This window comes from Pezoporus occidentalis, unplaced genomic scaffold (genome assembly GCF_034315485.1).
Source record: "Pezoporus occidentalis ecotype Australia unplaced genomic scaffold, CSIRO_AGI_Poc_V1 ctg118, whole genome shotgun sequence".
In the NCBI taxonomy this organism is placed as follows: domain Eukaryota; kingdom Metazoa; phylum Chordata; class Aves; order Psittaciformes; family Psittacidae; genus Pezoporus; species Pezoporus occidentalis.
This window is the reverse complement of record NW_026912972.1, coordinates 3,716,224-3,722,843: the sequence shown is the minus strand read 5'-3', so window position 1 is coordinate 3,722,843 and position 6,620 is coordinate 3,716,224. Positions and strand designations below refer to the sequence as shown.

The 6,620-nt window shown below is 61.4% G+C and overlaps 12 non-coding genes across 12 annotated transcripts; 3 read left to right on the top strand and 9 right to left on the bottom strand.

Moving 5' to 3' along the window:
- Window positions 1–332: 332 nt before the first annotated feature.
- On the bottom strand, window positions 333–414 carry TRNAS-GCU (transfer RNA serine (anticodon GCU)). The gene has a single exon. It is a non-coding gene; the product is annotated as a tRNA-Ser (tRNA).
- Window positions 415–536: 122 nt separating this feature from the next.
- TRNAM-CAU (transfer RNA methionine (anticodon CAU)) lies at window positions 537–609 on the top strand. The gene has a single exon. It is a non-coding gene; the product is annotated as a tRNA-Met (tRNA).
- A 231-nt stretch (window positions 610–840) lies between these two features.
- Window positions 841–913, bottom strand: TRNAM-CAU (transfer RNA methionine (anticodon CAU)). Its single transcript has one exon. It is a non-coding gene; the product is annotated as a tRNA-Met (tRNA).
- A 215-nt stretch (window positions 914–1,128) lies between these two features.
- On the top strand, window positions 1,129–1,210 carry TRNAS-GCU (transfer RNA serine (anticodon GCU)). The gene has a single exon. It is a non-coding gene; the product is annotated as a tRNA-Ser (tRNA).
- Window positions 1,211–2,420: 1,210 nt separating this feature from the next.
- TRNAT-AGU (transfer RNA threonine (anticodon AGU)) lies at window positions 2,421–2,494 on the bottom strand. The gene has a single exon. It is a non-coding gene; the product is annotated as a tRNA-Thr (tRNA).
- Window positions 2,495–3,286: 792 nt separating this feature from the next.
- Window positions 3,287–3,358, bottom strand: TRNAP-AGG (transfer RNA proline (anticodon AGG)). Its single transcript has one exon. It is a non-coding gene; the product is annotated as a tRNA-Pro (tRNA).
- A 269-nt stretch (window positions 3,359–3,627) lies between these two features.
- Window positions 3,628–3,709, top strand: TRNAS-CGA (transfer RNA serine (anticodon CGA)). The gene has a single exon. It is a non-coding gene; the product is annotated as a tRNA-Ser (tRNA).
- Window positions 3,710–4,349: 640 nt separating this feature from the next.
- On the bottom strand, window positions 4,350–4,421 carry TRNAA-UGC (transfer RNA alanine (anticodon UGC)). The gene has a single exon. It is a non-coding gene; the product is annotated as a tRNA-Ala (tRNA).
- A 396-nt stretch (window positions 4,422–4,817) lies between these two features.
- On the bottom strand, window positions 4,818–4,889 carry TRNAP-UGG (transfer RNA proline (anticodon UGG)). The gene has a single exon. It is a non-coding gene; the product is annotated as a tRNA-Pro (tRNA).
- Window positions 4,890–5,401: 512 nt separating this feature from the next.
- TRNAP-AGG (transfer RNA proline (anticodon AGG)) lies at window positions 5,402–5,473 on the bottom strand. Its single transcript has one exon. It is a non-coding gene; the product is annotated as a tRNA-Pro (tRNA).
- Window positions 5,474–6,021: 548 nt separating this feature from the next.
- TRNAA-UGC (transfer RNA alanine (anticodon UGC)) lies at window positions 6,022–6,093 on the bottom strand. The gene has a single exon. It is a non-coding gene; the product is annotated as a tRNA-Ala (tRNA).
- A 284-nt stretch (window positions 6,094–6,377) lies between these two features.
- On the bottom strand, window positions 6,378–6,449 carry TRNAP-CGG (transfer RNA proline (anticodon CGG)). Its single transcript has one exon. It is a non-coding gene; the product is annotated as a tRNA-Pro (tRNA).
- Window positions 6,450–6,620: the final 171 nt, after the last annotated feature.

Genomic DNA, 6,620 nt, shown 5'->3' with positions numbered 1-6,620 from the left:
GGGAAGAGCTTCTGCCTAGGAGCTCATCTCAATCTCCCCTGTTCTGGCAGGTTAAAGCCATTCCCCTTGTCCTGTCCCTACAGGCCCTTGTCCAAAGCCCCTCTCCAGGTTTCCTGCAGCCCCTTTAGGCACTGGAGCTGCTCTGAGGTCTCCCCTTAAGGAGCCTTCTCCAGGCTGAACCAGCTCCCTCAGCCTGGCTCCAGAGCAGAGCCGTACTGCGGGGGGGCTGTAGAAGCAGCTCTCACTCCCCGGGACAAACCCCCACATTCTCCCCACCTCGTCTTGCCTCCGGATCGCGGTGGAGCAGAACTCGGGAGCAGCAGCAAAAGTCTCGACGAGGGTGGGATTCGAACCCACGCGTGCAGAGCACAATGGATTAGCAGTCCATCGCCTTAACCACTCGGCCACCTCGTCCTGACACGCACCGCCCGCGGTGCCCCGCCCCTCCGCACCGCCAACCAGCTTCGCGTCTACCTGCGCCGCCGGAAGCAGCCGTCGGGGGGAGCTAAGGGCTCGGCCCTGCGTCGCTAGACGGAGCCCTCTTAGCGCAGTAGGCAGCGCGTCAGTCTCATAATCTGAAGGTCCTGAGTTCGAGCCTCAGAGAGGGCAGGTTTTTTGCCACCCGCTGCCCGTCGCGGGTAGCCGACCACCGCGGGGAGATGTCGTCGCGGGGACCTTTTTGCAGGGCCGCCTCTCCATAGCGGGGAGTAGCGGCCCTGGAACGTTGAGAATGGAGGGAGCTGCACGGAGCCGTGCCCAGGGCAGGGCCGCCTCACGCGGGGGCAGCAAAATGGTGGCCTGCCCCCTCCCATTCCCCATCGGACGGGGCGGCAAAACGTCTGCCCTCTCTGAGGTTCGAACTCAGGACCTTCAGATTATGAGACTGACGCGCTGCCGGCTGCGCTAAGAGGGCGATGGCAGAGCAGGCCCGGGCTGGGCCTGCAGCGACCGAGCGGGCGGCGGGGCCGTTCCCGAGGGCTGTGGGAGCCCCGCAGCAGGGTGGGCTGGACGGGACGGGACCCGTCGGGGCAGCGGCGGCCGCGTCCTCAGAGCGGCGGAAACGGGCGGGCGGGCGACAGGACCCAGCGGCCATTAGCGAGGGGCGGGGCCGCGGGCGGTGCGTGTCAGGACGAGGTGGCCGAGTGGTTAAGGCGATGGACTGCTAATCCATTGTGCTCTGCACGCGTGGGTTCGAATCCCACCCTCGTCGAGACTTTTGCTGCTGCGCGGAGAGGCTGGAGAGGAGGGGTGAACACAGCCTAGACTGGGGTGTCCTGCAGCACAAGGAGGGTTAAGCTCCTGCCGGGAATACGGAGACTCCCGGGCTGATCTCTCCTTCTTCCAGTAGCAAGCGCCCGGTTGCTCCAAATCCCATCCAACCATGACAACTGCATTCTCCAAAGGGAAAGATCTTGGTCACAAGATCCCCACAGCAGAGGAAACCGAGGAAACCGAGGAGCCCAGGCAGGAGGAGTTAAAGAAGCATTTAAAAGATCAGCCAGATCCTGGAATGGAGGTGGCTGGAAGAGTCTTATCCAAACCTCAAAGAAACCCTCTAAAACCTAAGAAGTCCCTTAAAGAGATCCCTATTAGTGCAGAAAGTGGCTGCTAAGCAGTAAGGCAGTAACCCTCCAAAAGAGGAGGGTGCAACTGGAAAGCAGAGTGGGACAAATGAAGCATGAAGCCATGACAAAATGGATACCTCGGGGAGCAAGGGAAGATGGGAAAGGATTGGCATCAGAAGTGTTGGTGAATGTGCCAGCTCATTTTAACTGCTATAAATGAGGAAAGGGGAGAGTGCAAATCCATGGGAGCACAGAGCGGGACAGGAAGACCTAACACCACCGCAGCTCTACTTGGCACCGGGATAAGCTGGCTAAGTTGCCCAGACAGGGACCCAACCAAAGAGCTGCTGGATCAGCTCCTGCACCCTGCCTGTTGGTGGGATGAGCTCTCTCCTGCAGCTAAACCTACTGGTCCAACAGGTCTGGGCACCCTCGGAAGGCACAAATCCCGTGAGCCAGCCCCACAGTAGAGCCTGTGCCCAGGGGCCCCAACATCCACCGAGAGATGCATTAGCCCTGTTACCCTCAGGAGTCCCCATGGGCTCCACCATTACATACGTGCTGCTGCTGGCTCTTCAGTACCTACCCTGCTTCTTGGGGATGCTCCCACGTCCTTTCTGCCCCACCAGACTTCCAGATATTCCCCATCACATCCAGATCTGCCCCTGCCCCACCCTGGAATATGCCCTTGGTAAAAGCTTGCACCCAGACAGTGCTGGGGCAGTTTAGTCACCAGGAGGAAGCAAACTGGGGCAGCAGGGCAGAGAAGTGGGGAGCTGCAGCTGGCCCTGCCAGGCCATGAGGACACATCCTGCACCCAAGCTTCGGATAGGGAGAAAAAGCAGGTCCTAGGCCAGGCACCACTGGGAGTCGAACCCAGGATCTCCTGTTTACTAGACAGGCGCTTTAACCAGCTGAGCCATGGCGCCCACATGGTCCACATCATGGGGTGCCCCATGGCCAGCCCCTGACCCCATCCTCCTGCCACCCCAGCACCAGGGTCACCCTGCAGCACCTATGGGCCTAGGCACAGGGTTGGGACACAGGGGACAGGGGTGAAGCATTAAGAGTGTAGAGATTTGGCAGAAAATCACCCCCCACACACACCATGTTCCTGAACTAAGAGATCAGGGGCTGGGGGTAGCTGGGATTAACTTCTGGTTATCACCAGTTCCATACAGTCTGGTCACGATCAATAGGAACTGTCATGATTATGGATTCAGGAAAAGTGCAGGTTTTGAAGTAACACAAATGCAGATTCAAAATTGCCATTGATAAATTCACCTCCTGCATTCATGCTACAGTCCAAAGCTTGACAACAATTCATTGAGCACATATGGAAAGAATAACCTATGGGTAAGTCATTAGTTCCACCCGGAATGGAGAAGCTGTGGCTGCCCCATCCCTGGCAGTGTTTCAAGGCCAGGTTGGACACAGGGGCTTGGAGCAACCTGCCCTAGTGAAGGGTGTCCCTGCCCATGGCAGGGGTTTGGAACTGGATGAGCCTTAAGGTCCCTGCCAGCACAAAACATTCAATGGCTCTGACTCAATGAATCCCTTTACCACATATCTCAAGACCTCGTTCTTACGGGGGGGGGGGGGGGGAGTCCTCTGTGTTCCAGGTAAGATCAAAGCCCCTGCAGCCTCAGGGTAACCCTGGCCAAGTCCCACATAAGCTCTATACTGGCCAGGCAGCATCACCCCAGCTGTGCCCAAAAGCAGGGCTCGTCCGGGAGTTGAACCCGGGACCTCTCGCACCCTAAGCGAGAATCATACCCCTAGACCAACGAGCCGGGGTGCGCAGCTGCACGGGCACCCCCTCCCTGTGCCGGTACCCGGGTGCTAGGGGGTCGCTGTGCCCAGGGACCCCGGGGTCCCCCAGATGCTGTTTGGGGACGGGCCCTGTCCCAGCCCCAGCAGCAGAGCGGGGACGGGGTCTGAGCCGGGATGCACCGGACACCCCGGAGCCTTCCCCATTTCCCAGGACACCGGGGTGCCTGGAGGGAGCAGGGGATGCCCGGTGGATGGGGCTGGTGCCCCCCCCGGGGTGCCCAGGGCTGGGGCTGTGATGGCCGAGGGGTGAAGGCGTTGGACTCGAAATCCAATAGGGTTTCCCTGCGCAGGTTCGAATCCTGCTCACAGCGACAGATTTTATCTGCTGCCCTTGTGCCCACGCTGGGGACTGGGGAAACTGGGATGCCCCTGCGCCTCTTTCCTATGGAACTGCTGCTGCACCAGGAAGTCTGCTCCCTGCCTCAGTCCCAAAGTGAGCCCCAGGTTGGGTCTCTGATGCCCCTGGAGCAGGCAGGACACAGACTCAACCTCCCCTGGGGTTATCCACATTTTGCAGACCTCAGAGAGGTGAGGGAACAGCGATGGAGAGAAGCAGGATGGCTTTGCTGAGATGGCAACCAGCTCCCTGTGCATCATCACTCGGAGAGGTGATGGCCACAGAACAGAGGGACAGGAGAGGGCACGCCACTGGGGCTCCAAAATGAGCCCTGCTTTTGGGCACAGCCGGGCCGATGCTGCCCGGCACAGCTGGACAGGAGATGAGGCCTCCCCAGCTGGGCAGCTCCTGCCAACGCCAACACTGACCCCACAAGCACCCTGCGGAAGAGACACGAGGTGCCCCTGCACCCTGCAGCACCCAGGCAGTGCAGGAAAAGACCCGGGCGCAGTTCTTCATGGGCGGCTGGGGCCGGGAAGCAGCCCCAGGGCTCTTTGGGGTATGAAGTGTGCGGGGCTCTAACAGCCAAGGGGGTCTGGGCAGGCAAAAGGAGATGGAGATGCTGGGAGTTGAACCCAGGGCCTCTTACATGCAAAGCAAGCGCTCTCCCGCTGAGCTACATCCCCTCTGCAGGGGCAGCTCTGCCCACCTGCACAGGTGCCCTCACCCCCCACCGCTGCCCCACTGACACCGCTCCCCCTGCTCTGCCCCAGCGCCCTACCCACAAAAACGCACCTCAGGGCAGCTCCCGTCTGCTCTGCGCTGCCCGGGGCCGCTCCAAAGGCCCTTTCCCACCCCGGGCTCCGTCTGTCTCCTGCCCGCAGCCCCGCACCGCCTTCTGCCGCCTCTTGGGCTCCAGCCCCAGCACGGGGACCTGCCCACACCACGACCACGCACCAACACCCCAGTGCTGGGCAGCGACGCTGCTGTGCTGGGCACCGCTGCCATTGCTCACTGGGTTAACCTGCCCTGCTTAATGCCAAGGTCCTCGCACCAAGGTGTGGGGTGGGTACCCAAAAGCAGGGCTCGTCCGGGAGTTGAACCCGGGACCTCTCGCACCCAAAGCGAGAATCATACCCCTAGACCAACGAGCCGGGGTGCTGCACCCCATCGCACCCCATTGCACCCCAGCTTCTGTGACCCACACACCTTTGCGAGTTTGGGGTGCGGTGGGGCAGTGCTTTTCCTTTGGCACGATGTGGGAGCAGGGAGGTCCCTGCGGCTCTGGCTGCTCCATGGACCAGCAGCTGGAGGTGGCTCTGGCATGTCAGTGCCCAGCATCTCCCACTCTGCCATCTCCAGGGCTGCTCTCACTGTGCCACGCTGGGCACAGAGCTGCTGCCGCCGAGCTGCATTGCCACCGCCATGCCTGCACCATGCCCCGCAGGCCCAAGCAGAGCTGCCCACCGGGGGTATCACCCGCTCCATGTCCCGTCCTTCATGGGCTGTGCCTGGCAGTGGGTAGCCAAAAGCAGTGGGCCTCGTGTCCCTTCCGCAGGGCGCTTGTGGGGCCAGTGTTGGTGTTGGCAGGAGCTGCCCAGCTGGGGAGGCCTCATCTCCTGTCCAGCTGTGCCGGGCAGCATCGGCCCGGCTGTGCCCAAAAGCAGGGCTCGTCCGGGAGCTGAACCCGGGACCTCTCGCACCCTAAGCGAGAATCATACCCCTAGACCAACGAGCCGGGGTGCGCAGCTGCACGGGCACCCCCTCCCTGTGCCGGCACCGGGGTAGTGGGAGATCACTGTGCCCAGGGACCCCGGGGTCCCCCAGATGCTGTCTGGGGACGGGCCCTGCCCCAGCCCCAGCAGCAGAGCGGGGATGGGGTCTGAGCCGGGATGCACCGGACACACAGAGCTTTCCCCAGTTCGCAGGAACATGGGGCAGCCAGGACAGGATGGGACAGGGTCAGTGGGGGGTGCACAGGAGCCGGGCAATGCTCCTGTGTGGGTCTGTGATGGCCCTAGGGTAGGATGGGTGCAGACTCACCTCCCCTGTGGTTTTCCAGAGCCAGGAGAGGTGAGGAAACAGCCATCCATATGAGCAGGGTGGGGTGGTATGAGCCATGCTGGGTGGCTCCCCATCATTCCCATGTGCATCATCCCTGAGGAGATGATGACCATAAAGTTAAAGGACTCTGAGCCCTCAGGCACTCCCAGGGCTCTTCTATTGGGAATAGGACTTTGCCCGCCCAGCCGGACAGGAAAGGCGGTGTTGGAAGGCAAAAGCACATGGAGATGCTGGGGATTGAACCCAGGGCCTCTTACATGCAAAGCAAGCGCTCTCCCGCTGAGCTACATCCCCTCTACAGGAACAGCTCTGCCCACCTGCACAAGTGCCCTCAACCCCCACCGCTGCCCCACTGACACCGCTCCCCCTGCTCTGCCCCTGCAGCCCAAAATCAGACTGTCAGGGTTGCACGGCCACCCCCATCACTGATTCCAAGGGTCTTCTTGCTGGCATGGGGACACGCCCACCCCAAACACTTCGCCATCCCTGCACTGATGCCCTTCCGCCAGGCTGGCCATGGTCCCACCATGGGCTGGGGACACACACTGCAGCCAAAGAAGGCCGGTACCCAAAAAACAGGGCTCGTCCGGGAGTTGAACCCGGGACCTCTCGCACCCGAAGCGAGAATCATACCCCTAGACCAACGAGCCGGGGTGCTTGTTGGGGGAGGAACCCGCTCCTTGACCTTCAGTACTCAGGGAACTGGCTGGGTGAGACAGGACTTTGGGAAGTTCTTTTTGGTCTCGATGGGTATTCACAGCTGGGGGTCCTCCCTTGCTCTGCCCTGGCTGTGGGGATAGCACCCAGGCACAGCCCCTCAA